The sequence below is a fragment of the Belonocnema kinseyi genome, chromosome 4 (genome assembly GCF_010883055.1).
Source record: "Belonocnema kinseyi isolate 2016_QV_RU_SX_M_011 chromosome 4, B_treatae_v1, whole genome shotgun sequence".
Lineage (NCBI taxonomy): Eukaryota > Metazoa > Arthropoda > Insecta > Hymenoptera > Cynipidae > Belonocnema > Belonocnema kinseyi.
The window spans coordinates 86932874-86942996 of NC_046660.1; the positions used below are offsets into that span (position 1 = coordinate 86932874).

The 10123-nt window shown below is 27.5% G+C and overlaps 1 long non-coding RNA gene across 1 annotated transcript in view; it reads left to right on the top strand.

Moving 5' to 3' along the window:
- Positions 1 to 4877, top strand: part of LOC117171798 — a 15318-nt gene extending 10441 nt beyond the window's left edge. The window contains exons 3-4 of the long non-coding RNA XR_004466921.1: positions 4196 to 4243; positions 4867 to 4877. This is a non-coding gene — a long non-coding RNA (uncharacterized LOC117171798). The remainder of the gene's footprint in view (positions 1 to 4195; positions 4244 to 4866) is intronic.
- Positions 4878 to 10123: the final 5246 nt, after the last annotated feature.

A 10123-nucleotide genomic window follows, 5' to 3' on the forward strand; every position in this document is an offset into this window, starting at 1 on the left:
TTACTATTTTTAATTTAATGTTGAAATATGAATTTTCTATCACAATGTAGATTGGAGGGCCCCTTTGACGTCAAAGGGGTCGGATTTTCCACCAATCACAGCTCATGTGTCTGTAATTCTCAAATATCTTTTACTGTGCCGATGTTTTGTTTTGGTTATCTGTACATCGAAAATAGAAGTCGCAAAATATGGTTTAAAAAAATGTCAAAGCAGGGTTTCGTTAAAGCCAAGAGCGCAAATCTTCCGAAAATAGATATATTCATGGTATGTATAAAGAATTCATTGTAAAAGTTCTTAAATGTAGTCATGTTTACTGAATAATTCGTAAATATGTACGATTTTTAAATGTGTTAATAATTGTACTTAATAATTTCCTTCGACGTACTACTGACTCTTAATTCAAATATTATAACAGGATAACTTTTTTTTGTTGCATAAACCTTAACAAATAAAGCTACCAAATCAAAAAAGTCCGAATTGGCGGTAGACCGTGGCCTAACCTCTTTATCATGAGTTTCATTAGTTTTCATGTTTTTCATCAAAGCCACATTGTCACATGATAGATAATTATGAGAAACTCGGAGTCACGTGACACCAATTTGAATAAGTGTTTTACCGCCTTCAATTTTTAATAATTTTTTACTGTGGAATGACTCAACAGAAAAAAAAATTATAACGCACCTTCGATTCAGATTAAACTTATGTATTAAAAAATGATTTTATCTAAAATCGTGAAACAACCCTATTATGCAAATAAAAATGTATTTTCTACTTGTTTTTTTATTGCGCGATTGTATTTAGTTGAAAAATTAATTGAAGAACGGAATTTGCACTTGTACCTTGAGTCTGTCATCAATGTCTAGGTTGGGTCGATGTAGGCAAGGCAATTCTATTGAATGCATGAGGAACAAAATACGTAGGTTGGATTATGTTTGTAGTGAACTCAGTGAATAACCATTCATCCGCAATTATGAGGCTCGTTACAATTAGACCATATTCACATAGGCTGTTATCATTGAGACCCGATATCACCTTACATTTAGTTTAAGCCCAGAATTTATATAAAAATATTTATAAAAATTGTAATTATGCTTTCTAGAAAATATAATGTAGAACAAGGATATAAAGAATTTTGAAAATTTTTGGTAAGTTATTATGAACGCCTTTTCATTTTGAAACTTCGAATGTAAAATTTTCCATATTTTAAGTGATTCAAAACTATGATACACACTTCTAAAAATAAAAGACTAAAAATTGTAAATATTTACATTCATAAATGTATAAAAAACCTAATTTGAAATCCAATTCAATTTTTTCTTTTAATTATAATTTTAAAGTTATGTGATCTGGCAGCTTCTATATAGAAAGTTTCCTGACAGAAAATTATCAATGCCTTTTTTGAATTTGAAATCGAAAGCTTACATCTTAACTTGTTTTAATGTCTTTTCATTCAAATTAAAAATATTGAATAAATAAAAATTAGAATGAAATATATCGCCAATTTTTGTGCACCATTTAGTAAATATTCTCAACAAAATACCGTTCTGTAATAAGAAACAATACAAAAAAAGTATTTTTCTTACCGATTTTGTTCTGTTTGTTTGATATTCTTTTAAAAAATATCATTTGTAGATAGAATTTCTTCATTTATTTGATTATTATAAACAAATTAATGGATAAAACTAGCATCTACTGCATTTTCAGTGTTTAAATGCATACAGTGTACAGAATGCATCATTAAACTATGTAAAATTAATAACTGAAGATGATAGAGAATTACACGTGAACAATGGTCATTGTTATAAGTAATTGTTGTAAACAAATTGGCTTAAGAATAATAACTCCGCACAATAGATTGCTATTCAGTAGCTAGTCTTTTTGTTATAAAAATCAATTCTTTTTAAAAAATCCAATAGGATATTTATTTCTATAGTGGAAGTGTATTTTAATAATGATAACTGTTCGAGGACTTTACAGGAAAAGTTATTGAAAAATACATAATTCGTTTCTACAGAGACTAAAAGATACTGAAAAGCAAATATTTTTGTTTTTTGTTGTTATTTTTTTCTATCTTCAATCTAAGAAATATACATATTTTCTGGCGTTTCAAAAAATTTTCAGGGAGTTATCTTCCTTAGTTTAAAAATAAGGTGTTGGAAAATAAATACTAAGGTGGTTAAAAAAAGTTTAATTTTTTAAATCCTAGCACCTCATGTTGTGTTATTTGGTAACAACAAAATTTTCCGACTATTTTTTTCTGAGTCTTAGAGCGTTAAAGTTAAAAAAATCGCTTAGTTTCATACAAAATCATAAAGGCTTCAAATAGGACATGTAAAATAATTTTATGAACAATATGGAGGCTGAAATTTGTATTTTGTAAATAAAGTTAACTCCAGATCTGCTAAAAGTCACCCTTTAAGATAATATAACTAAAAAATGCTTAATTTAAGTATCGTATTTTCTAATTGTACGATACATTTATGTTATAATTTAGTCTTAAAATTTTTATTTCACTTTCATTAAATTCAGAAAAGGTACTTGAAAATTGAGTTCTATTATATGAAGGGGTGACTTTCAGCGAATTTGGGGACGCATTTATTTAAAACATATAATAAAACTCTATATAAAACTCTATGTAATAATAATGCTTTATCAATGTTTTGGGACGACTAGACAATTCCCTTTCCCAGCTCCGTCAATTTTTCGGGGTGATTATGCATCCCCTTTTTTCGGGACTATAAATTATAGTGAGTGAGAGTATATCAGTGAGTATGGACGCAGCCTCGTTAAATGATAAAGCTGGGCTATCGAAAACATATAGCATATATTAGAAGGTTACATAGATTATGTTTCTGTTGAAAAATGGCAATTTTACATTTTTATATTTAGTGGTGATTTGGGGGCACCCTGGAGTCGTATTAGGGTATGTAAACTTATATAATTGATACATAGAATTATTATTTTTATGTCCTCTACAAGTCTAAACTTTCTCATATCATTTTTCCAAATTACTATAAGTTATTCAAAAATACCCAAAAAATTATTTTATTACCCATGCATTTCACATGGAAAATTTCAAATGGCCAGAAAAGGTTATAATTAAAACTCGAAAAATAAGACCATTGACTACGTCATATAATATCATTTGTTAATTTGCCCTTAATTATGGAATATATAAAGAATATATACGCATTGAAAAAGTGTTATTTTTTCTAGAACAATGAAGGTAATTTGTGAAAGAATAATAAAATGGTGGACAGTGAAAAAATTATTTTATATTAAATTTCAAGGAGATCCAAAATTTAGAAAAATCATTCATATATGTTCTAAATAACAGCAAGGAATTAATAATAATTAATCGGTAATCAGTGAGTTTTGAAAAAATTGCCAATCATGTTCTTTTATCGATGATAAAAGTTTGAAACTTTATCGGGGGGTTTCCGTAAAGTATATTTGTTAGTTTGTTCAATGATGCTGAAAGTTTGATCGTTTATCGCTAAATCGATAAAGTGGTGACTGAACTTTCATATCTATGTCCATGACAAAATATTGAAGAAAAGATAATTTTATACATTTTCAATCAGCTTTCATCTCTAAGATAATAATTGTCTCTTTAGTACCTCTATTACTCAAATCAATCATCTCTCATAATAAAAATTACATAAACAAATTATAAAAATAATATTACAAAAGGGGCGTTTCATTAATTTTTTTATAGTTTTTTGATTTAAGAAATAAAACATATTTTTTCACTTTTTTTATAGAGTACCATTTTATAAAAGTAAAATCTGTATGTAAGTTAAAAAACAGCGGCATGATAATTAAAAAAAAAAATTTCTAGTATGAAATTTTTGTAATTAAATCTCTCATTATGTAGAGATGGAATAATCTATCTATTTGAACTAAATTTCTCTGGGGTCATTCGATATTCCTTGTACTATTACCCTACTTTTTACGTAACCTTGAATTGTGAAATTCGTCGAAGGAATTTAGTGGCGCCCAATTTGTCAACAGTTATACATATATCTTGATATAGATATCAGATATTCTATTATCAAAATCTTTGTCTTTATTTATGGAAAACGTTTTGAAGTAAGAGACATTTTATAGTTATAAATAAAAAAATTCTGATTGTGATAACATATTTTTTAATAAGCTGTGAGTTTTTATTTTAATATTATTTATATTTCTTCAGGCCTATCTGTGATAGAGGCTGCTGATTGGACGTACGAGGGGGATCATGGTAAGTTAAACAATACTGAATTGAAGAAACGAACGAAAGTATTATAGCAAGATTAGTATAGGCCTATGATGATTTCTTTTTAATGAATTTCCTATAATTTTTTCGCGGTTATAGGAAATTCTTCACAGAAAATCATTATATAGAAAACAATGATAGGACAATCGGCATTGGCTAGAATAATACAAAAATGAATTTTAAAATAATTTAAACTACCTATAAGTAAAATATATTAAATTTATTTCATAAAGATCTTTATAAATCTCTTGAAAATTTTTAAATCATGTAAATCCTTTGAAATAATTGAGGGGTCTTAAATCTTAATTTTTTGTGACTAATTGGCCTGCAAATTTTACGATTTTGTTAAAAATTCACTTTATTGGTCGAAGATTGAACTATTTTATTGAAAATTCTTTTGTTAATAAATAATTTTTTTAACTGAATATGTAACTGCAGTAGAAATCTGAGATAGGGCCCCCTGGTAAGGTTCTTTCGAGAATTGACGCCGCGCCGCAAGTAGGAGTAAAAGGAGCTGCGAAGCTTGAGCGGCGATCGCTCAGGCGTCAACAAAAAAAGGATTTTCTACGAAACGGCACTCTGTCTGGATAATTTCCCACCTCCTCCAGGCCCCGAAAACGGCCCAGCCTCAGAGTTTGACTTCATTCTATTTTTTGTTGAAAACTAATATTTTTTAGTAGAAAATTCAGCTATTTACTTTTTTATTGACACTTCTTCTTTTTTGATAGAAAATTCAACTACTTGGTTACAAAGTTAAACTCCTTTGTAAAAAATTAATTTTTTAAAATGAAAATTCATAATTTTAGTTGATAATTCAACTATTTGGTTAAAAATTTACCTATTTTGTAGAAAATTCGTCTCTTTGGCTAATAGTTTAAAATAATTGTTTATAAACGCAAATGCTCGGTAGATATTTCATATTTACGGTTTGAAAATTTATCTATTTTCTAGAAAATTTGACTATTTGATTTGAAAAATTCCACAACATGGTTGACAATTTTTGTATTTCTTCACTGAAAAATCTTCTCGGGTTGAAACTTCAATTCTTTTGGTAGTAATTAATTTTTGTGGTTAAAAGCGGCTGTTTTTTATATACAGTTATTTTTTTTTAATATGAACTATTCAATTTATTGAAATGTCAATTGATTCAAACTTAAAATGTTTTGTACGATGGATTCCCGAATTTTTGGGCAAATTTCCATACAGTATTTTAGGATTCGAATTGGCTAAATTTTTCGCATAAAACTTTATTTACCCTTATTTAGGAACTTAATGTTTCGGTAGAATGTTTTCGTCTTATTTTTCAAATAAGAAATGAATTTTTTATCCATTTTCTTGAATTTTGAAAACTTTTTTTGATCGAAGTTTCTTAGCTTCAATTAAAAAATACTTCGACTCGAGATAGAAAGCATTTGTTTTACCTTTAAATAGAAATTCGGATTTTACCAAATGTTATCTCGCTCCTTTGAAAAATTCTCATTTTGTTGGTTATCTTGTTGAACTTTAATTCCTGATAATTTTGTATACTTTGAAATGTATTGGGTTTTAGAAATTATACTCATTTTAATACATTTATTATAAAAGTTTCAAAATCTACTAATCTGACCTTTTACGAATCTAAGTTTTTAAAAATCAGAAGTTTCTGAATCCTAGAGTCATTTTTATGTTTAATTCTTCATTGTAAAAGATTTCGATTTAAAAATAATTTCTAAGTTTTATATTTGAATTCTCGACCTTTCAATTTTGAAATTAAAAGAAGTAAAACTTCAAAGTTTAAAAAATTAATAATTGGATATTCTCCATCTGATAATTAATAATGAAATTTGGAACTTTACAGCATTATAACTTGTAAACTAAATTACTGCTTACTCTGCATAACAAATCTATTTAATTATTAATTCGTTACTCCTAATAAACTTTCACCAACGGAAAAAGATACCCAAAGAAAAATATTAAAGTTTATTGAAATCTTGATAATACGAATTAAGGCAGTTTAAAACTGCTTATTCTTAATTTCGTCAAAAGCACTTATTCTTAGTTCGTTTTATCTCGTAGAGACATCAAATCAAAAATAATTTCTGAAAGAACGTAAATTGATGGACGCGATCATCTTGAATTCTTGGCAATTGAGAAATAAGGAAAATGATTCCTGTCTTGTGTTTAAATAGCTTTAAGGAATGATGAGAATTGAAAAATCTAGATTTGAATTCTAATTTAAAAATGAAAAAGCTTCTCGCCGCGCTGGCACATTTTCTTCGCGCGCGGCTCGCTTAGCTCGCATGTTTGTGCGCACCTAGGGCGGGCGACTGTTTCTTCTCACGCTTCTTCGTGCTCGATACTGTATTTACCTTGCACTACGCGCTTGGTTTTGTTGTCTTGTTGTTAAGTAAAATGTTATTGTAGCTTGTGTCCTTTTAACAAAAACTTAATTTTTTTATTTTCATTATATTTTTATAACAAGAATTTATATCAATTTTATAGATATTTTTTGCTTGAACAACTTTTCTTTCATTTTTTAAATTTTATTTTTCACAATTAAAATAATATTTACTCGTGCTATTAACAATTATTCATCACAAATTTGTAGCTTTTTTTTAGAAGAACAACTTTTGCCTAGTAATTTTTTCCCTAGCTAGTGTCGTTTGTCCAAAAATTAAATTTTTTAATCTTTGATGTTTTTTACGAAAGAAATAAAAACAACGCGTGCTATCAGAAAGTGAGCAATACAAAATTTCTAGATATTATTTGATATCACAATTTGGGTGATATCACCATTTTCCGAATCTTGCTTAGTTTGACCGTAAATAGGAATTTTTGATTTGTGATTATTTTTTGTGATGTGAAGATGTGAATTTTAGATTTTTTAAGAAAATTCACAAAGTTGTTATGATAATATTGTAGGGCTTCCAATAAGCAATATTTTTTTCTGTTGAATTTTTTTGATATCGTGCGTTATTTAGCTTAAAATTCTCATTTTCGTTTTTTTTTAATTTTGTAAGTGCTTCAACTCTGATAATTAAAAAATATAAAAATAGTCATAAGGAGAAATTATTCACCTTTTTTAATACTGTGAATAAACCTTACAGAGAATTTGTTGATTTTGAAAAATGTGGCCTCAAAAATAAAAAAAATGCGCCCACTTTTTGATTTTTTATCCAAAATGGCTGGCCAACGAATTTAACATTTATTTTAGGATCCATGTCGTTTGTCCAAAAATCTAATTTTTTTCATTTTTAATGTTGTTTTTTACGAATAAAGAAAAAACTGTGTGTCCTATAAAAAAGTGATTTATAAAATTTGTAGAAATTTTTAGGGCGCACAATTTTTGGGCATTTATCTTTTATCTTATCTTGCATAGTTTGGCCACAAAAGGGGCATTTTTAATTTTTATTACTTTTTTGTGCACTCGAAATTTAAATTTTCGATTTTCCAGAAAATTTTAAAAAGTTGTTATGATAATTTTGTAGGTGTTTAAAAAGCAACGTTTTTCTTCCTCTGACATTTGTTTTATATCCGAAAACCCGGTTTTTACTAATGTGTTTGTCTGTTTGGCTATCTGTCTGTCTGTTCGCGTATGATTGTTTTTTTGTTTAGTTTGTTAGCACTATAACTTTCGAAAGAATTGACAGATTGGATTGTCAATAAAGAGTATGCAATAAAAGAGTATACTAAAGGCCAATGGAATTTGTCAGTTCTCTCGAAAGTTATTCTGCTAACAAAGTAAAAATCTACAGACAGAAAGATATACAACAAACCGACAAATTCTTAAAAACCTTTTTTTCGGATTAAGGGGGTCTCAAAACAAACATTTGATCAAAACTGTGGGGGGGGGGGTCAAATTTTACACAAATATAATAACTTCTCTGATAAGAATGTAAAAATGATACGCTGAAGTTAATTAAAAAGATCTCGTGAATTTAAATAGACTTATATTTTGCGATGTATGCTGTCCAAAGACTGGTATAGTGTAATAGACCATATCAAACGTTTTGCCGCGTTGATCTACCTATGTACTGATTGAGGAAATGATGGACCATGTTGTAAATTGAATAATGGACTATTCACGTATATCCTCACCTATTTAATATTATTTTAACTTAAAATCAGCATTTGGATTTTGATATGCGTGCGAAGTTCAATCCAGCGAGAGGAAAATTTCTTCCTGTTATGAAAACTATTAACTTAGGGCCTCTAAATCCAATTGAAGACATACTTGATATCACGATAAGCGTTTTACCTTCAAACTCGATTATCTTCTGCAGTTCACTGCACGCGATTTTACAATTAGAATGTTTATTCACTTAAAATTTATATTTAGAAGGCCTTTGAATTGGTAATTATAAGTTATTTAAATTAGTTCCTTTCGATTTTATAATTTTTATTATTTTTTATTTCGCAATTCTTACTTGGTATAATAAGCAGGCCTGAGATTTGCATTTTCTGAGATTTTAAATTGTTTCAAAGAATTGCACACGACTTATTGTATTTCATAACATTTCAAATTATTTCAAAGAATTTGAAGGATTTTTAAGGTCTTAAGTTATTTCAATAGATTTTAAAGAATTTAAAAAGTTTTAAACAATTTCAAGGGATGTAAAAATTTTAAGTTATTTTAAAATACTAGAAAACAAACACGCGCTTTACGAGTGCGATTGTTATTCTTTTTGTTTGCCGCAATTTTTAAATTAAAATATAAAAGTAATATTGATACATAATTTTTGAATTTAATAGTACTTATTATCTCAAATAATAGAAAACTAAGAACAAATATGTTTGACAATAATTGTATGAAATTGATATCTCAATTTCAGAATTAATATGTGTATAATATTTTTGTATAATATATACACAATTAAACCGTTATATTTTTGATAAAATTACCAATTTCGGATGAAAAATATACCCATTTATTGTTTAAATATTGTAAATATTTTTTTAAATATCATGATTTTTAAAAAAAATAGTAATTTTAGACGTTAAACAAACAAAAAAATTAAGATTGTAAATCTTTTTTCAAACCTAACGTTTTTAATTTCAAATCACCAATTTCAGATGGAAAATGTTATAATAACCAAAATTTTACATGAAAAACACTACTATAAGCCAAAATTTTGTAAGGGATTTAAATCTTATCCAATTTATCATGATTCTTTTAGTTTAAAGTACTATTTTGCTATATATAACAAACGCCAATGTAACCGAAAATAGTTCAGAAATAATTAATTTTCTTTGAAATTTAGTAGTTTTTCTATAAAAATGTAAATTTCCGATGAAAAACATTAGTACATTCTCAAATTGTTCAAGCACGTTAATTTTATTATTTTTAACAAAAATCATTGGATTTAGAGGATTTTGCGAATTTTAAGAGATTTCTAGAGAATATCAGGAAATAATTTAATTTATTTTGTTTGCAAGAGATGTAAGATGATTTCGACAAATTTCTAATCATTTCTAACATTTCTAAGGAATTCAAGAGATATTAAAGAATCCAAGGGTTTCCTTCGGATTTTACAGATTTAAAAATATTTCAATAGATTTCAATAGATTTCCGAATATTTGCGAAAATACGTATTAAGGAATTTCAATGAAATTTCAATCGACTTTCAAGATATCAAGCGAATTCACAGATTTTTTCTGTGTAAATTTGATTTGTTCGGAATCGCTGTTTTTGTGTACTCATATATATATATCTTTGTAGCTTATCAGATTTCGATACATTAATTCCTTTATTTATAATTTTTTATTATTTCCATCGCTGATTATGAGTTCGCGTCGAGCCTTGATAGTGAGCAGACGTGTTTACTTTTCGCTCCGTGCTCGAATCGGTCGTAAACGGACGTGTGTGTATTGGGCCGCTGGGCTCTG